We start from the raw sequence: 20,772 nt of genomic DNA on the forward strand, positions 1-20,772 counted from the left end.
AAAGTCAAGCAGTCTAATTATAGAGGGATGACAGAGGCATGAGCTCCAATTAAGGGCTCATCAGTAGAGTCTGACAGCAGACTAGCCCTGCCCTAAGGAAACTGGAAAAGCATTTGTTACAGCACATTAGTTAAGCACATTACTTATTATGAACTTTTCTGTAAACCTCCTTCCCTGGTGATGGCAGACTACACATGGCTACACAGGGCTTTGAGGTACAGTTCCTGATGACTCTCTCAAGCCTCTGCAGCTTGCAGGAAATGGGCCTAGCACCTTGGTGTTATCATTCAGGACTGGTGACTTGGAACCTGTTGCTTCAAGGGCTTTTTAGTGAGTAAGGTGTTGGGGAAGAAATAGTTACAGATGAGCAAAATTACTTTGGCATAAATAGATGTAGTTTTATAGACTCTGCGAAATGGCAGCCGTGCACCATAGATACATTAAAAATGAAAATACTGTTTCTGCTATTTTTATATAGATTATAGACAAAAGACAATATGAAACAAATTAACAGAAATCAGTGTAAAATTATCCAGCCTCTGAAATTACAGTCACTAGCCAAGATATCAGGAGCTCCCAGTTAAACAAACAGGCCCTCTATTAAGGTTCCTAGTTTTCTGGTTGGTGAGGGCAGGTAGTGGCCTTCATTCAGGTCTGACAACCAGAGCCTTGTTTTGTGAAAAGAAAAAATAACAAACCGCATTTGAAATGCAGAGGCGCACTAATGTAACTGAGTATTACAGTAGATCCATCATCTCTGCTGTTTTCTGTTCTTGCTAAAAAAAATCTTTAGAGGGAGAGATGCAATTCAGATACATGCATGACTCCTTACTGCCCTGAAAGAAAATTCACATAACTGTAAATACAAGGATATATTATTGGTCACTGCCTTAATAAATCAGACTCTGCTGATAGAAACCCAGCAGCTATAACACCTTAAAAGCTGATCTTATCTCAATGTTGAGCAACATTGGGTCTGTAAATGCTGTGTTGGGAAAATGAGGTTGCTGTGGGAACAGTGTTTCAGTGTTTATGGACCAGTAGGTGGAACTGTTGCCACTGCACCAGAAATTCTAACAAGCTTTATGCCAATAGGGAGCGCTGTCCTGTAAGACGAGATAAGCTTCAGTTGCTAAAGTGTGCTTTGGGCATCTGAAGTGGGACACATATATCAGACCATACTCAAGGTTATAGTATACTTGACACCTGAAGAAGGCTCCATGGCCGAAACGTTGTGTTTCCTTTCTTTTCTTTTCAGCATGGAGTAAACCTGATACCTGTTTCTTTTTACTTAATCAATCTTTGCTGTAAGATAACTTTTGGAATGTGTTAACTTAGCTATACATCTCTGTGTTGAAGTATAGCTGAGTTAACACATTCCAAAAGTATAACAATAAGAACTGATTTGGTACCAGACAGCAGTAATTACCTTTCTCCTTAACAAGGCTGTCGAGAGAAAGAGGGATAAGCTTCAAACAACTGGACACAAACCAGAAGCAGAAACACCTCAGACTGTCAGCAGAAAACTGTAGCACAGGTGTGTGGACCACTACCAGAGAGGCCTGCTGGAACCTGCGGAAAAGGACCCTCTGAGTCAAGCCAGTGAGTAGCTTTCCACTAGATAATGATGAATCGGCGAGAGCAAACAAAACAAGTAAAATGGTGTTTGTTTTCAGTTTTGCATTACATAGCATCATATATTTGCATTATATATTTTACTGCTGTGCTAAGCAGCATAGTCAATTAAGGAAAACACTGGTGTTCAGTGCACATTTTAATTATTTGAGGTTCATAGCAACTTTAAAAAAATTGTCTCGTCTGCTTAGTCTGGACCCAGCGAGGCACCCAAACCATAACACCTGCTCAAAATGAGGTTTTTGTACATTTTCCCAGCTCTCCTGAACTAAATTATTTATACCGAAATTCAAAACAGCTCATATTGCAATTCAAAGGTGTGATTTCATGTCCCTTTCCATGCAAACAGCAAGAAAGGTTGCTGAAATCCTCTCTTTCTGTTCCACAATTCTGCGCCAGTTTTGATTAATTAATGCTTGCAATCTGTTTCTGTATTTTGTCTTTTCATTGCAGATGAGAAATGGCGAGCAAATATTTAAAAATTCTTGACTTATTCAGGGTGGGGAGAGGAATGGTATATACAGTATCTGGATAACAGTCTGCTATACCCTGAGGTAGATGACAAGATCCAAATTACTGGCCACAGCCAAGGACCTGGAAACTGGCTCTTGCTGTTACTATTGTGTTCCAGACCCGTCTGCTGTCTCCACCCTGCATGTCTCTTCCGGCATGCGGGGTATCGATCCAGCATGCACTCGGAGTGATTTTGTCTTTAAACATTCATTAGCAGAAACCGAGGAGTCCACGCTGGCCTGTTGGAGACCTGCTGGGCGCATTCATCTACATTTTACAAACCGAGGATTAGCGACTCGAAGCGAGAAAAATCCCCGCTATACAGGAAAGGAGGAACGATCCATCACTCGCCGGCTCTCGCCCGTGACATAAGCAGGCTACTGCTCCAGCCCTTTTAACATAATTTACGTTTGGAATTGAGAGCGAGGTAAATTATTTAGAGCTTGAAAAGCTGATCTATCTTCGAATGCAGCAACACCCTCCCTCCCCTCGCCCTCCAATGTTTCCTGAGCTCTTAAATAAATCCGAGGCAGGAATGATAAAGACACTGAAGAAAGAACCAATACAGAGCACACGAATGGAGGACTTTTTTTTTCCTAATCATTTTATGGAACCAGTTTCATTCTTACCCCAGGTCTGACACAGGCAGTGACTGAATGAGGTTCTGTAAGAGCTGCCGGACTGTGGCCTTCGAGGAGCAGGTGGAAGTCAACTGGTGAGAGGCATCATGTGATGTGCTTTGTGTGTCTACATTATACATCCATTGCCCTCTCTGCTGCTGCACAGCGCATCAGGCTGTGGGGGGTGGAGGTCTGCTGTTGAGACTTCAATGCATTGGAATGCTGCACCCTGCTTGTTTGACACAGAAGGTCAGCGCACATTTGTCTTGTGGGAGAAAGCTCTTGCTGCAGCTGTCAGGGTCTGTGCCAATCAGAAGTGCTGCACGCTTCTGCGTAACTTTCAGGCAGGAGAAGAGCTGCAGACTTTCTGATCTGCTATTTCTCGTTTTTGGGGCACCTCCACCTCTGCAGAGATACTGAGCCGAGCTGCAGGATGCTGTGTTGTGGGAGCTGTGCAGGCTTGTTTTTGGCAGCGGGATTTAAACCTGTCAGATATATGTAAAAAACAAAAAAGAAAATAATTAACTATGAAAGTCTCTCATTTCACTGTGTTCTGTCAGTTAAAAACTGTGCTGTGTTGTTTACAGCTCCTGGGAGCTTCTGACTTTCGGTGCACCAAGTATGTTTGATACTTCTGCTTTTAAGTTCCAAGTAATGTGTTTCCAGAGTCTGGAACTGGCACATGCAGTTCTTATTTGATGAAGCCAAATAAAATTGTGCCCATGTGACTGAACAGGAGCTGGCAGTGGAAAGAGACCAACGAGACTAGATTGAGCGCAAAAGGTGTAGAATTGAAATCGAGGGAAAGAAGGAGACAGGCAGGAAGAGCAGGGAGAAAGGACATGCTCAGAGCTGGCAGCCTTAGCTGTAGTGGAGGAGGCTATTTAATTGAGTTTTACCAGTGGCTACATGTCCAGATGGTCTTAATGAAAGCAAGCCAGCTTAATTACACATGCTTGTAACCACTCCAAGCAGAGTGTATCAGCCTGCAAAAGGGAACAAGATTTTTTTAGCAGGATTTTAAATGATTTGATATAAAGCTAATAAGCTTTATATGTTTACAACTGCCCATAGAGTATCCTCTCCGTGTTTTGCATTGGTCTCTAAAACCACTTTTGGCAGCAAACTCACCAAGAATGTTTTATTTTCAACCCTTGCCCCCGAGTTACATCATAAGTTCTGGTTTTCATTCCATCGTGACTTTAGATGGGCTGAACCTTTGATTTGACTGTTTTCAGTTCCACCCATCCATCCATTTCCTAAACTGCTTTATCCAGGACAGGATTGCAGGGGAGTCGGAGCCTATCCCACCAAGCAACAGGAACAAAGCAGGATACACCCTGGAGGAGACTCCACAAAGACACAAACACACACACTTAAACCAGGGCTGATTTTCCCAGAACCCTAGCAAATAAGTACAGGTTGTGCAGCAGACATTTCACCCTAGATATGTTCCAACGTGGCAATCTATATCATGGCAATTTGGCTATCTAAATAAAGTATTTTAAAACATGTCACCTTGTACATGACAGAAATACAATAGATTGGTTTTCAAATATTGTCAATTTGGGATATGGGATGTAGGATACTGACATTTACGTGATTATGAAGCCCGACAGTTCGTAATATGATATATACTTTCATTTCAGCCTGCATGTTTACAATGTAATTGGGCTGGTTTTGCGTTACTGGAGGTTTTGTTGGCTTGTTCTGAATTGCAGACAATGACAGCAATATGGCGCTGCGCACACATCCACATCAAAACGGCGTCTCTTTTGTGTTGTAAATCAGAGGTTGTACATGTTACCATGAACATTGTACTATTATTGTGTTTTGAAATGCACTCATCATTGCTGATTCTTTATAACCCCAAACTGTAAAAATAGTGTTGCAGTTCCTCTTTAACAGGTACCAGTGAACATGTCTGTATCACAAACTCTTTACTTATTTTATATGAGTAAAAACAGAAAAGAAATGTCTGAGCCAGGCGTTTCCAGTCTCTGCCCTTGAGAGCTACAGTCCTGGAGATGTGCTGTGTCTCACAGTCATTACAGCATGAAGTTTGAAGAAAAGGGGAAAAGGCTGAAGCCGAGACTTAAGTTGGCTCTTGTCCTTAGTTCTGATGATTTAGAGATGTATAGAAAATCTGCAGGTTTGTGGAACATAAAGAGCACCGACCCCAGTCTCATCAAATTCATATTTTAATTGCAGAGTTCTGTTCAAAAGGATGAACCTGTGTTTCAGGAGACAAACAGAGAGAGTCAGGGACCAGAGTTTAAATTTGCCTGGTGTTTGCTATCCCAGGTACAAATCAAATCAACTTAAATATTCTTTTATAAACAAAAAGTGGTACAGAACATTATGACACACCTCCAGGTGTGTCTCACCCCGTCCTTTGTGAATTTATACTACTACCATCTGGGAGACACCTCTGGGCCCCCAGGTGTAAAAGTAATAGACTCAGGAAATCTTTTATCTTTGCTGCAATATCTCTCCCAAACAATCTTATCTCCTTAACAGTACTGGACCATCTTGTCTGTTGGTAATGTTTGTATTGGGCTGTTCTGTAAAACAAACTCCCTCCAGAGGATAATAAAGCCTGAACTGAACTGAGCTGTACGGAGGGGTTTGTGTGTGCTCTGTTTCATGCTTGTTGTTGTGACATGTTTTGAGAAAGCCATGCTCTGACTTTCGTACAGACAATTTCCTACTGATCTCAATGAAGAGAAAAAAAGATTTTGGTGGACTTTACCACAGTAGGCTTGGTATTATTTTCTTTTATTTGCAGACTCTCACTCTAAGACCATCCCTCTGTCTCTCTCCATTTCATACTCTGTCTCTCTTCATCTTTCTCTCTTTTCTTGGGTAATGAGGACCCAGAGCACTCATTCAAGGGTGTTGCCTGCTTATTACTTACCATTTTTCACATTCCTCTTACCCCTTGCCTCCCTAAACTGAATAACTCTTCAAAGATACATTCTGCTGTATATTGATCACAGGCCCAGAGCTAACAAACAAAAGATTAGTGACAACTGCATTATCTGAGTCAACTCTGCAAATCCACAGCACAGTGAAATCCGCTGAAGGCCACTCGAGATTCAACTTGCCTCTCCATTAATGTGCTGCCCTGGTTTTACAGTTTGAAGGATGACTGAGTCTCATAGAGGGGCAGTGGTTATTGTCTTCTCTGGCACACATCTGCATGTTGATGCAATACTGATTCAAGTACTGTAATTGTTTCAGATAAAACCTTACAAAGCTATTTGCTACAGTGGAACATTTAAAGGCCAATAAGCGTCAGACTTTTAAAAAAACATACAGTATACAACTGCAGACCTACACATTGGCCCACTATACCTGTATGTACCATAATAGTTTAGTTATGACATAGAGTAGGTAATTTATTAAGTACAACACGCAGCTTGTAGGTATTTGTTAATGGCTGAACTTAACTTTCTGAAAGTTTACTGAACTATCAGAAAAGTCTCTATTAATTTAAGATATACTGTAGAATTGACTAGGGTTCTAAAATGTAATGCCTGCAATTGTCAGTTACTGTGCAAAAGTCTTAGACATATTGTAACTAAAAGCATGTGTCTAAAAATGCATACTCAATGCCTCTGTCGTGCTTCTATTACAACAACATTGACTCACTGTTATGAACACCATTTAGTTTGAGTGAGAGGAAACCAAGATTGTCACTTCTTCTTGAATTCAAATTGATCAGAATCTTCAAAAACGTACTCCCAGCCCCTCCAGGCAAACTACTACATGAGCATCCAATATGACGTGCTGGAGTAGCTTATCCATCACCTGTATCTAATTGACTCATTTGTCATGTGGTCTTTGTCATCAGTTGTTTCTCTCTATAAATTCTTAAAGCTAAAAGGCCATATTCTGCACTACAAATTACAGATCAGCTGTCTTAAAACAAAATCGCTAAGACATCAACAGAAGACTGCTGTAGGACCCTACATGTGTGTCTACATGACGGGGGAATGACACTGAATGAACAGAGTACCATCCACTCATTTTCTATTGGCCGTGAGGGAGCAAATAAAGGCAAGTAACGGGTCCAAGGCAGGATACACCCTGGACGGGACGCCAGTCCATTGCAGGGCACACGAAAACAGGCCCAACAGTGTAAAATCCACAGCAGTGTGTGATGCCCCTCTGCCCTGTACCTGCCCTTGTATTGACTCTTGTGAGGTCTTGCTGTAAGTGGTGACAAATAAAGCTCTCTGGCGACTCTGAACCCCTTCTCTCCACATCCACCCTGAGGTGTTCAGACTGCTGTCGTCTTCCAGCTGGGGTGCCCTGGTGGAGCAGTGCTGGGGCTCTGGGTTCACTTCTGGACCTGGGCTGCTGTCTGTGTGGAATCTGTGTTCTTTCTCCCTGTGTTCATGTGGGTTTCCTCCCACAGTTCAGACATATCCGTTATGGGATGAGGCTGTTAGAAAATGGATGGAAGGGTTTCCTGGTCAAAGGTTAAATTATTTCGATTGTGCTTTTTTGTGCCCTTTGGATTGTCCACTGCATTTTTTTTGATCAAATGTTTATTTTGATTTTAACAAAGAACTTTGTTATTTATTAAATACCCATACTTTCAGTAATACTTACTATGTTATCTACAAAAAGTATAAGAACTTTTTTTCTTAGAAAGTCTCTTCCTTCTGCCCCCTGTGAAATTAGGACTAATTTCTATTTAATTTCTGACGAATAGAAGTAGACCGCAGTGCAGTTCCCTTAAGCTTGTGTAAGGAATTAACAGACTTCACATGAGATTGGATGTTTCTGGCATAATTAGCCCTGACCCATGCATTATTTATTTTTTAAAATGAGAGAATATATCTTTATGTTAACTTTTTGCTGCTTGCTGGTCTTCTGAGTGTGTTTTATTTCAGTGTAAGAGTTATAACCTCAGTGTCATCTGAAAGATCTCTCTACAACATTAAGTGCAGCTCCTGTGTTCTCAGTATTTCTCAGAATTCTTGGAAAGGCTCTTATTTTAGAAGCCTGAGCTCAGTCATACTTGTGTGCCAGTGATGGCACATTACAAATTCAAAGGAGACACTTAAACCCCAGTTCATCCTTTCCAGTCCTAAAGACAGTGCCTCCCAGGGGTGGGTTTCCTAAACACGGACTCTAGTTATTACGATCTCATTAGTAACAGGTCTGGAATCACCTGTTAACTCTCACTATCATTTGTATAGCAGCTGCAATCTGGGAACAGTACCTTGCCCAGGAAACGCAGGAGAGTTCGGAGCTCGTAACCATTACAGGACACTGCTGTCTAGATCCACCGAAAACCATTTGCTGACCATGACTAGCATCTGGCCAAAACCCCACCATGTGGTGCTGGCTAGGGGTCAGTCAATGTATTCTTGGCTGTTGAGCAATATTGCCCCCTTGTGGCTTCATGTGAACTGTGTGCTTCAAGCGCCATTTTCTCTCCTGTTTCACAGCTCCTGGCTCTGAAAGTTGTGTTGGTACAGTAGCTTGCGGTGTTACACAAAAGCACATGACCTGCAGTGCCTGTTTTGCATAAAATCATGCTACAGTTGTACTGAACTGGGAACTGGGTTAAGAATTAGGAACGTGAGGTAGGATAAACAAAGAAAGCACCTGAAGATCCCAAGTATTGAAACACAAAGGCTGCACTAGACCTGCAAAAGTCATTGCATTCAGACAACCCCATGCTCACATGCTCATGTTAACTCCCCATTCCCATTTTCAGAACTCAGTCACACTTCCTGGAATATTTTAATTACAGTTGGGCACAAGGCCTAAACTGACACAACTACACCTCGTCAGTGACAGTAACAGAGCAGACAGGGAATAAAGGCTCCTTCTTCCATCAGAGCAGAAGGCAGACAGCACAGGAATGCAATCTTGTTTTGGAGCAGCACCAAAAGCTCCTTAAAGAGCTCCAGCACCGCAACTCTCTTGACCATCAATGGCAAATCCAGCTGGTTTAATCTAATCTGCCCTTCCGTGGCTACTGTCTCAAAGGACAGAGATAAGAAGGGGAGGGATCCCTGTGGAATGCAGCTTGGCATCTTGTTTTTGAAAATGGTAACATGCACAGTGAGCTAATAAGCTCAGACAGTCCAAAGACATGCTGGCAGGTTAATGGGCTTCTGGAAAAATTGGCCCAGGTGTGCGTGTGTGTGTCCCATCCAGGGTGTGTCCTGCTTTGTGCCTGTTGCTGGCTAGGATGGGCTAGAAAATGATTGGTTAAATGGAACTGAGGCATTAAGCATTCAACCATCAAAATAACCATCATTTTACAAGAGACTCATGTAAAATGAAGAACTTGTGTTTCAGGTGATTTTGAGATGTTCACTGTTAAGAACAGCAAACATCCATAAGAGAGCTACACTTCACAAGTTCAGGAGTGAGACGGACCTGCCTCTTCCCGGTCTTAATCATTAGCTAATGGGAAAAAGTACCTTTGAAATCTGCAGGAATGTGGCCTTTGAGTGATAGAGTTGCTCATCCCTGATTTACAGTACTGGATATTTGGAACTACTCCTGAAAAACTTGAAAACAAGGTAGCGCAGTGTTAAGCATTCACAGAGTTTGTATGTTCTCCCTGTGTTTGTAGGAGATGCTGTAATAGCCCACTTTTGCTGTGGTTTGCAGCTATATTTAAAGACATTACATGGTCTTTGCTATGATTTACTGTGGTGGCCACCAGTACATGTTACTAATTTTTACCATAGTAAAACATGGTATTTCCAAAGACCACTGTACCTCATGCTGATGCCCTGGGAAATCTCAGTAAAACCAATGAAAATTGTCCAGGAAAAAGGAAAACAATCTGTGGCAAATCTCCCAAAGATAAGTTCCATTCCAGGAGGTGAGATATTTCATTGCTGCAGCTTTATAACAGCACATGGGAGTGCAGGAACGTTTGTGCACTTTCTTCTTCAGCCCAGGCTGCCACAGTGATGTCAGAAAGATGAGAGGCAGATCTCATCTTGCATCACAGAAAACCTGTGATCCCTGAGTGTCTCCAGCCACCTGCTGTATCTGCATCACCAGATGTATAAGGTGCTCAATCTCCAGCTGCAGAACAGGCACTGTCTGCTAATGAAGTAATACTGAACTGTGTCAATCACTCTTAACAGAGGACTTTACTGTTTGAGCTACCAAGAGGACGAGATGTGCCCCTTGAATTTGATCATGTATTATTCGCAAAGGCAGGAGCCGGATTGAAGAGCTCAGAATTTCCTAAGAAATCATTTTTCGTATTTTTTAGACCTGGTCTTCCACAGGACCTCCAAGACCAAGACTGAATGCATGCTGTGGAATTCTCTGGGTGTGTTCTTCAAAAATTATATTTGCTATCCAAAGTATCGGCAACGCTCAGTGCACCTAATCGACTTAGCGTCACACCACGTCAAATGTTCAAACATCGATCAAGAGTCATCAGTTTGAGCAGCAAGAGAGATTTCCAGCAACCAACCTGGTCAGAACCATCCCCAGATCTAAAACAAGGAGCCGGACAATGCGTACACCTAACTGGATTGGGGATCTTCAGAAGTAGTCAGGCTGAATGAGTTAAGAGGGGCAGCCTGTCTCTTACATCACTGTGGTGCGCTGTAACAGGTCAGATGAGGCGAGGTGTTCCTTACACACTTCTGTAAATAAATCCAAAGCTGATTCCCTGGACCGTGTCTGCGGTTTAGCTCTACATCATTATCTTATTCTCCTCTCTTCCCAACATGCTGCCTCAGGGATGATGAAAAAAGATTTAAACCGCGATGGAATAATTCATCTCCCTGTCTGTCATCTGAGTGGGTCTTAACACAGGATCCAAGAAAAGCTGCTCACAGCTTCAGAGCAGGACTAATCTAACAGACAGAGAGATGGGGCAGCGACTACAGTGCAGAATCAGCGCGGATCCAGGTGATCTCAGCTCGACCTCCTCCCCCCTCTGATCCTGTCATGTCCCTGTGCTTCACATCGAGAATTCAGGAGCTGAAGCAAAGTGAATGGACAGATGTTTCCTATCTCAACAATCAAAATCTGTATTCATAATTATAATGTTTTCTGGCAGCTCCAGAACCCATTAGCTCTGATTAGGAAGCGTTCCTGTTTTGCTGCCTAGAATTTGAAAATTCTTTTACCTCAAAACTACTGGAAAACCCTTTTAATCTTCTTTATATCACTATTATAGGCAATTATTAAAATAATAATTTCAATGAAAACTGCCGAGTCTTCAGCTGTCTTTTGTGCCTGGATCACTTTTTCCCAGTTTTTCTCCAATGCCCTGGAGGCATACAATCCAACTGGAGTGACACGTTTTTGAAATGCACTGATGTCACGCCACTATGATAAAGATTCAGAGACCTTCACCCTGCCTGTTTAAGCCTTGGGAAAATGACTAAACTGGTTCATTTAAGTGAAAATTTAGTTTAATGAACTAATTACAATCTTAGGATAATTAGGGTGTCTAAATTGCTTTCAGCTACTTAAAATGTTGCACATTTCAATTACGTTACAGATTTGTACTGGTGATTCCAAACCTCCAACAGTGTCAGAGTTGAAAAACTGTTTAAAAAGTCCAATTAAGCCAAAGAACAATTTAAATCAAGGGGTCAATTAAGAACGTAAGAGATCTTCTGGAACGAACGACAAAGACAGCAACACCACAAACAGAATACCCTAATATATCTTCTAACCTCTTTATTCCTAAGCCTATCCCAGCAAGCACCAGGTGTAAGGCAGGGTACACCCTGGACGAGACACTAAGCCATTGCAGGGCACACACACAGAAACAAACACATACACCCAGGAACCAATTAACGGACCAGTATGTCTTTGAACTGTGGGAGGAAACCCACATGAACCTGGGGATAACATACAAACTCTACACAGACAGCACCCCAAGTATTGAACCAGGGCGCAGTGAGTTAGCAATGGAAACCACTGGGCCTTCATGCTGCCCATTTCTATATTTAATATACAGTGTTCATAATAAGCCAGTAGTAGTATTACCCCTTTAAAATTATTCCATTCTGAAATGAGTCTTGAGCCTATAGGAATACTCTAATATGTATACAATCTGCGAAGATGGCTGATAATGGCCAGCCTGGAACAGATGGGCTAGGATGCACTCTGAACATGTTTCTCAGTGCTCTGTGTTGAGCTGCTGTGACACTGTGTTGTCAGCTTTTCCAGCTCATGTTACCATCACCTTTGTCTGTTCTTGCAGGTGTATTTAAAAAGAATTCTCCAGAGTAAATTGTTCCCTCTATTTTCTAATTATGAAGATTAATCATACATTTTCAAAACATGCTAATCTATTAAGAGAAAATAGAAATGTGAAAAATTAATCCATTTTCTAATTGCTTCTTCCAATTCAGGGTTGAGGGGGAGCCTGAGCCTATCCTGGCAAGAAAAAAAGGCTCTAGGCAGGATACACCCTGGAGAGGACACCAGTTCATCACAGGACACACACAGACACACACTTCACACCAGGGCCAGATTCCCCACAAGCCAGTTCAGACTGTTGGAGGAAACCAGACACCTGCAGGACTAACTACAGCACCAACATGCCACCCAGATGGGAATAATTTTAAATGTATTAGAATTAGGGTACTTTAATCAGGTATTATTTGGAGATAAAACATCATCATATTTTATTTAATGTCTAAAGAATAGCAAATTGTGTCAGCATCCAAGCCTGCACATGGAGTAGGTATCAGCAATCACAGTAGAAGAAGAGACACTATGTCATATCTGTGCAACCAGACAACTTGTTCTCAGTTTTCTTTTTTCAGAGTTGTAATAAAATGTGACAAAGTCATTAATTTTCTGCAAAATCATAACATCAATGCTTTCTCAAGGCAGTGACTCAGTGCAGAGCTGTGATCACAATACTAATGTCTGGAATCCCTGCAGCTTCACTGTGCATGTGAAATGTCAGTCTACCTTTGGTGTACAATGCAAATATGTGCCAGCAACATTGGTAATGCATCTGCATTATTAACTGAAATTCACTGCTGAAGAAAACACACAATCTGTTCTGCAGAAATATTCATGTTTTGCAAGCATATACAGGTCTTTTATACATTGCTGCATCACAATAGACGCAAATAGCCTCAGTAGAGGTATAATGACTATGACACCTGACACAAAATAGAGGGGACACAAACCCATCTTCATCTGGCATTTTAACATCATGCTACTATAGGACCTCACACATGTGGTCAGGCAAAATGCTGGTATTTTGTAGCATAGACACACAATTACTACAGAAAACCAGAAAGTTTGACTATTTTCAGTGTCTGTTTCAGTGTGATTGTGTCCCAAAATGTTGGTGTGCGGAGCAACCACTGAATAATGTGGGTACTGTAAATGTTTTCAATCCATTTGTTTTCTGACTCAAAATCCCAAGTTATTATAAGGAAAAGAGCACCCACTATGATTTGTGAACATGACCACCATCCAAAAAATCAAAATGCTTGTTTCCTTGGTGCTTGGAAATACAGTATTCAACACGAGACTCAGACTCTGATGAATCGAAACACAATTTCATATGATTTTGTCAGGTGAATGTACAGTGAAGGTGCTGTTCTGAGAAAATGCTTAAATAAACTATTAACCTATGCTGCAGCCGGTACTGCTGTGCTTCCAGTTCCTGGCTCACACTCTCTGAACAGATCATAAAAGTGCTCCTCTCCTGCTTATCTTTTGTCAGACTGACCCTGAAATCCATAAAAAAATCAATACTTTCTTTACTCACTAAAAATTTTAATGCACTAAAAATCTTAACACCACCTTCCCTACTACATGTCGTTAGGATGCAGCACAAATTACATTCGAAACCTTAGCCCTTCTCCTTTATCTGTTTCCTGTGCGGAGATTAATATTTGACTTCCTGCACTTCATTACGGTGAATGAGTTTCACCTCGTCCATCGGCCCCCCCACCTCCTGCGAAAGGTGTGACCCACTCTGAATAAACATGACAACGCTTGGAGGAAGCACCTTATCCAAGCACGTCTTACAAAAACACACGAGCGTGCTGTCCTGTATCCACATCCAATAAGCTTTTGCGTTTTCTGTAGTCCAAACAGCTGTGTTCATCTATACTTCTTTTAATACTAACGTGTGACTGCTCAACTGATTCCTGTAAAAACGCGGTTTTCTACAGACTTTTCAAGAAAATTACACAAAGTGTAAGCCGAAAAATTAAAAGTAAGGGAAAAAAAACAAAGCAACCTTTATGATGACAACCACTTTGACCAATGGGTTTTCACTGTGTCCCTCTGGTTTTCTCCACTGTGAGATCTTAATTCCTAATTGATTACAAATGATCATCATTTTGAAGTCTTTCTCACATCTCCTTATAAAACTTGGACTTTCTAAGACGGGGGTTAAAGGTCACTAATTCAGATAAATAAGTAGTAGGCAAAGTCAGGATATGGGAGCACATTAAGACATGTAGATCATACCGTGCGTTTTGAGCTGTGAAAGTCTTAAGTAAATATGGGACCAACACAAACAATCTGTGTCCTTTGTATGCCCAGCAGTAAGAGCTCTGGACTCTTTGTATAAAGGTTACAAATGAGAGAAGGTCATTCAGCCCAATTACCCCCTGTGGCAATTCGTAGCCAAGGATCACACCCAGCTGTTTGCTGAAAGACGCCAGGATACTGGCTTTCACAACAGGGAGGGAAGCTTGTTCCACACTCCCACAGCCCTCTTTGGAAAGAAGAGCCTCCCGTTCTGAGTTTTAAATGCACTTCCACATAGTTTTCCCTTTGAGCTCTCTGTTTCGCGTCTCGCTGTTCATTGTGAAGAACAGGGCCTCACACTGGAACCTTGCCTTGAAACCCACAGGCATCAACAATCTGGACAGTGACCCTGAGCAAAGGCTTCATTGTTTATTGAGATTGTCTTTCACCATTGAGAAGCTGTTGTTCCCCATAAAACCTACCGGCTTCTGATTTTAGGACCCGAGATGAAGACCACTCAGGCTGATTTATGAACAGGTAAAGATTTATTGACCACAGATTTAAATCTGCAATGTTTTCTTAAAGGACTAACAGAAACAATGTATACCCTTTAGTTGTGCAGTAGATAAGGTTTGGACTTTCCAGGATCAGAAGGTGGAGCCCCCTGATGTGGACCCTGCTGTTGTGTTGTAAAGCAGGGCACATTATTTGGACTTCCTCCACTTCACTGAGCGTCCGTGGGAGATTAACATAAAACGATGGGCTGATATCTCACCCAGTGGGAGTCTATGCTACACTCAGTTAGCTAAGAGCTAAAGAAGCCCTGTAAAAAACTTCATATTTCTACTTGTGATTTACTTTACTGTGGTGTGCTGACACATTAGAAAACCCCCCGTTGTTTCTGTGGCTTCGATTAGCTGTGCTGGTAAAATCAATGCCGTTCCAATTTGCAAGACGAAGGTGTCCAGGGCAGCTCTCCACATGTGGTCTGTTAAGCTTCCCTCCGGAGACGGGAATTAATTGGAGGTCCAGAGTAAAGTCGCAAAAGACATAATTATAATTCCACACACATAATTATGTCTCTTAACAAAAAAAACTCTTAGGATTTGTTCAGACAAGGCCTGATAAAAAATACAAGTTTGATCACATCTCCTCTATTTTGAGTACTGAAGCTTTTTTAGCTGTGTGTGCTTGTTGGTGTCCTGCATCTTTTACAAGTCACTTCAAGGCCCAGACCTCACAGAGAACACACACAGGACTCAAAACTGCTTATTAGCCACAGGCAGTAATGCCAGGAAACTTCCTGAAGTACTAGAAAACATTAAACAGAGGTGAATACACTATCACAAAATGAAAAAAATGCCAGGCTTTTCTATATGCAATAAGAGGGAAATGCAATATCATCATAAAAGCACCTTTATACACACTGTTTTTTTGAAGTTTTAAAATTGGTAACCATTTTACTAAGCATTTTTTGGTCAAATCTCACTAAATGACATTGAGCTATTTTAAATATTGGTCCACTTTGAGGTTTCTGCGCGACCCCCACCCCCTAACAAAACCTGTATCAACCCTGTGATTCAATAACTGAGGCAAAATGCAGGTCCGTTTTCAGACCACGGCAGGTCGCTTCACAAATCATTGCCGAAACAGTGTCAGCAGCATGCGCTGATGTGCGTTAATACGATTAGAGCAATTCCTCCTTTAACTGTGCACCACCACTTGGGCAGGTGGCTAATGACATGCTTCAGGCTCGAACCCGCGGTCATAGACCTCATCCCGCATGCAGGTGAGCTCCTTCACTGGTTGAGTGACTCAGGTGGCCCTAGAAACAGATTTTATACATAAAAATATATACATCCTTTTAAAGTCTGCCTGCAAACAGCACAGATGCAACCCTCACAGACTTGAGCGACAGGATGTTTGACTCGATGCTGGTCGATTACCACACAAGTGTGTGGAGCTGCTGGAGACCCAGTCTGAAACACAGGGGCAAAGAGGCAACATAGGAGAGAGGAAAAAAAGAAAAAAACACAGCACCTGGCATTCTGCCTACTGACTCCCTCCACAGGTGCTGTAGCCCCCTGTACTTTATGTCTGCTCTGTCCCTGCTCAGCCCAATTCATGTCCATAGTTCTGGCCAGAACAGGTGTATCAAAACCCTAATATTCAGCACAAAGCAAACAAGTTAATGCTACATATTAAATATATAACATCTGGCAGAATGAGCTGCTGATCTACCTGAAAAGAATGCCCCCAAGATTTCTGCAAAATGAGACTGACAAGACTAACGTCAGGTTACACTGAGCCCAAGTGTACAGTATGATGATTAGTCTGATGCTGGTCTGATGGCATTAATTCAGAATAAGGAGCAGGTTCTGATCAGTCGATTGCAGAAGTGGGATCACAGTGGCACTAGTGCACAAGCCTAAGCAAGAGAAATCGCTGTAAATGGCAGGTTCAGACACAGATCTTTGGAAAATAATCAGAGTTGATAATGATGGACCACCAGGCCATTAGATGCGCTAATCACTCCGGAGCAGCAGTGGAAGCAGCCTTGATTGCTCAGAAGAAAAGGTCTGTGTGAGTGTTTTTATGTTCAATGAATCCGGCAGAGCAGTACTGATTTTTCAAAGTCTTGCAACAAAGGGCAAACTGCTTTTTCATACAAAGTGCATCTGGCATTAGCAGAAACTCGTAGAAGCAGACCTGGCACGATGAAGCAGATTGAGTTTGAAGGTACTATCGGGCTCAATTTCTGAGTAAGCCATGCATAAATAACTGAGTCAGGTAGATGTTTCATATTGATTCATGATTCTCTGCTGGATGTTGTGCACAGTTTGCCAGCCTCCAGTACACTGAGGTCACTAGCTGGAAAACAGGACTGTGTGTTATTTGCATCCATTTCCAGTTCAACCTCCGCCCGGCATTCAGTAAAAGTGCAAAAGGAAAAATTACTTTTCCTGTATAGCACTGCAAAAATAACTAATGATATGTGAGGAAGATATAAGTAATAATTAAAAGTGAAAGCTGATGACCAGGTCTCAACCTGTCAAGGCGCTTGATCGTAGACCCGATGATCCAGATGATGGGGAACTGTCCTTACACAAGCTGTAGAATTTGGCCAGTTAGCTACAGGACTGACGCTACAAAATAGGGAGGGGACACATGTTACATGAATTGATGATTCTATATTAATAAAATATGATAATAAATTACCTATCCATCCATTTTTAACCACTTCATGTAATTTAGGGTTGCAGAGGAGACAGGTGCCAGGTGGGACACACCCTGGATGGGATGCCTGGCCATCACAGGACAGACAGACACAAACACACACATACCAGGGACAGCTTCCCAAAAGCCAATTAACCCACTGGTTCATTACTTATTGCTCCTGGCAGCTCACAGACAGGTATAAAGTTAGTCGGCTTTCATACTGTTTTGCTCAGCTTCCGCTAAAGATATTGCCAATATTTTTGTGTGCAATCCTCTCCAAGCCCCTTGGTACTGAAGACAGCGGATCTGTAACAGAGCCTGTTTTGATAGGTGATTATACAGCAGAAATTAATAAGCACTTAGGAAATCCCAGTCTGAATTCTTTTTGTGTTAGGCCTAGAAGCCCTGTACCCTGATCAGTCCTGACACACAGACCTGACTCACAGAATTCTGAAAGGCAAAATACAATTTTCTCCACTGCTCTCCTGCACGACGAGCTCTCATGGAATTACTGGCTGTTTCATGTTTCTCACCACGCTACACTGCTGACTTACTCAAGGGGCCAGATTTAACTGCAATGCCTTGACCTGGCCTTTACTTGCTTTTTTTCTGTTTCCACATGCTCATACAAACACCAGCCAGACAGGCTGTGGATCCTGCACAGGTATTGTCTGTTTCCTTCAGCTGCACGGAAGATAGTCCTTCTGGACTGCAGGGGATAACCAATAAACGAAACCCAGTTTAATCATTAAAATATTGCTGCACACTGACCACGGAGCCTGTTTGTCTGAATTATAAAACTGCATTCTGCTGTGTGTTACCACGGTCCATATTGTTACAATGACACGGGTTCAACAGGAATATGACAGAAATCAGGCAGCAGACAGAAGAATGTGAACAACAGTCAGGAACAGCACAGGTACCAAAGGGGGAAGAGCACCTCTATTCAAATTCAAATCAAAAACAAAACACACATTTCAGTCTCGTCCAGCTGAGGGCCTGACGTCCTGCAGGTTTAACAGATTTCAAGTACCTACTGATTAAAACACAGGTGAATGGAATTTGCACCCAAATAACGAGCTTAATTAAGAATTGAAGTGGAGTGAAAATCAAGGGACCCCAGCAGCCCTGGAGGACTGGAGAGTTGATCGTCTCGTCTGTCGATCTTGTACTTAAAATGTACAAGATCACAGCATTATCACTGTACCTGGATATCTGGGGCATCATTTGTGAGATATCAGGGGGTTCCGGGGGTCTCAGGGGCACCTCTCTTCAGTTTGCACCTCACCACATCCCTGAGGTCAGGCAATATCTCTCTGTCTCTCTCACACACACACACACACACACACACACACACACACTGCCATGCTGCTGGAGCAGCAAGAGGAGGAGAGGCGTGTGTTAGACCACACAATGGCAACATCACAAGGTAAGCTTGAAAAGGGGAAAATCTTGGCCTACATCTGTCTCATTCTGCCCAAAGCTATACGTTTTTAAAATCAAAAGTCCAGCTCTTCCGCAGCGCTGAAGTAGAAGTACAAAGATAATATGTTTTATGGATACTGAAGCCCTCCTCTATTAAAATAAAAGATCTTAACGGGCAGATGTGCTTTTGGCCCTAAGCTCTGTCACATTGTTCTTTTAGGCGCCCGTGTCTGAAGTAAATATAGGATCGTAATAACAGTTTTCGATAAATGAATAAAAAAAGCTACAAAAGCGCCCAGAGTTTGAAGCAAATCAAATGGTGCTCTCACTGTGAGATAAGGGAACTCTGGCAGCCAAGTTAATTTTCTTTATGATTCGCTCTGAGGTAAAACAGTTAGGAAGACAGCAGATGACAGTGAGAAAAGCAGTATGTGTGTTGGGGGAGGGCAGGGGCAAGATAAATCTGCAGTTATAAATCAAATCTACCTCAGGCAGATGACATACCTTTGGGAGAATACTTTTTTACGTAACTGCTTCTCACAGAAAAATGGTACAAGGGTCTCAAACCGCCAGCACGTTCTCCTGCATTGCTGGTTGCAACCTGTGGTTCGGTCATCATGAGCTCAAGCCTGGACCTTGTCTTCACCTCGCTATCTAATGACCAGACCTGACTAGAATTCCCCCAGTCCTATCCGAACGGGTCACAGATAGCCACGAAGCTACTGCATTAATTAATTTAATTACATTAATTAATTAATTAATTTCTGCTGTTCCTAAGTGCTTATTAATTTCTCCTGACTTCCCACATTCATGGGAAGTCACTTAGTTGAAACTTCTACCCTGTAGCAACCAGAAAAAAACTAAAATGTACATCTTCAGCAGGAAACCAGAGGACTAGGAGAAAGCTCATGTAAATTCAGGAAGAACATGCAGACTCCACACAGACAGGCACCAAAGTCCAGATTAGAATCCATGGCCCTGGAGCTATGAAGCTGCAGCACTGACTGTCACCTCACCATGGTGCCCTTACCCTACGTGGTAAGCTTACAGGTGATTTGGCAATGCCATGCTGGACTTGAGTATTGCACAGCACCTGTAAGGCTGCGCTCCTGCCTCGAGCACTGTTCACCCCTCAAGCACCTCTGCTGACCCTCCTGCCCGAAGGTGCAGATAACCTCCCTGAATTCTTCAGTGAATGAAGATTGCAAAAATTGACGACTTAACATTTATAGAAAATGCATGAAGAAGCCATGTTTGGCTACAGAACAATTATCTTATTATTTGGAAGAATTTCATTTAGAAATTCAATGAAAAAAGAAATCAAATAGGTTTTCATTCAGAGATATTTACTATAACCTCTCCTTTGTGATAACCATTTATAATTTATTCTACATGAATGCTCTTGAGTTATTTTAATCTGCTTTTATTTTGGTTCAGAAAACTATTATAGGGCATAGGCCAAAAGTCAATTACTCATATTAGATTCTGTGGCCTAAAACATGCATTTACTCGAATTACTCATTGGCTCTGTCTCTCTAATTAGCGGGCTCACAATTACAACCCACTAAGATCATTAAAAAATCATTTATAAAAAAGGCTTTCTCTCTGAGAAAGAGGAGCAGAGTCAGAGATCTGCAAAGTTAAGAATACATGAGTGAACAGAAATAGAAGACTTCAGAAAATGCAATTATGTGTAGCTGAAAAAGGGTCATGAAGTGATGGAAGGGAGGAGAGACAGGAACCAAACTATGACGCACTGCTGTATCTTAATGCAGCATCGCCTGAGCCTGTGCATACTGGATTCTTAGAGGTTCTGTGACTGGAGCGAAGGACAACACATCTGAGACTGAAATCTCAGAGTTTTTGATTGAAAAAGCCAGTCATTGATGCT

At 42.1% G+C, this 20,772-nt stretch overlaps 1 long non-coding RNA gene across 1 annotated transcript in view; it reads right to left on the reverse strand.

Annotated features, from left to right (window-relative positions):
- Positions 1 to 1,885: 1,885 nt before the first annotated feature.
- The window catches only part of LOC148638523 (uncharacterized), a 65,604-nt gene continuing 46,717 nt past the window's right edge, over positions 1,886 to 20,772 (reverse strand). The window contains exon 3 of the long non-coding RNA XR_015930945.1: positions 1,886 to 3,253. This is a non-coding gene — a long non-coding RNA (uncharacterized LOC148638523). The remainder of the gene's footprint in view (positions 3,254 to 20,772) is intronic.

This window comes from Lepisosteus platostomus, chromosome 28 (genome assembly GCF_059453375.1).
Source record: "Lepisosteus platostomus isolate fLepPlt1 chromosome 28, fLepPlt1.hap1, whole genome shotgun sequence".
Classification (NCBI taxonomy): domain Eukaryota; kingdom Metazoa; phylum Chordata; class Actinopteri; order Semionotiformes; family Lepisosteidae; genus Lepisosteus; species Lepisosteus platostomus.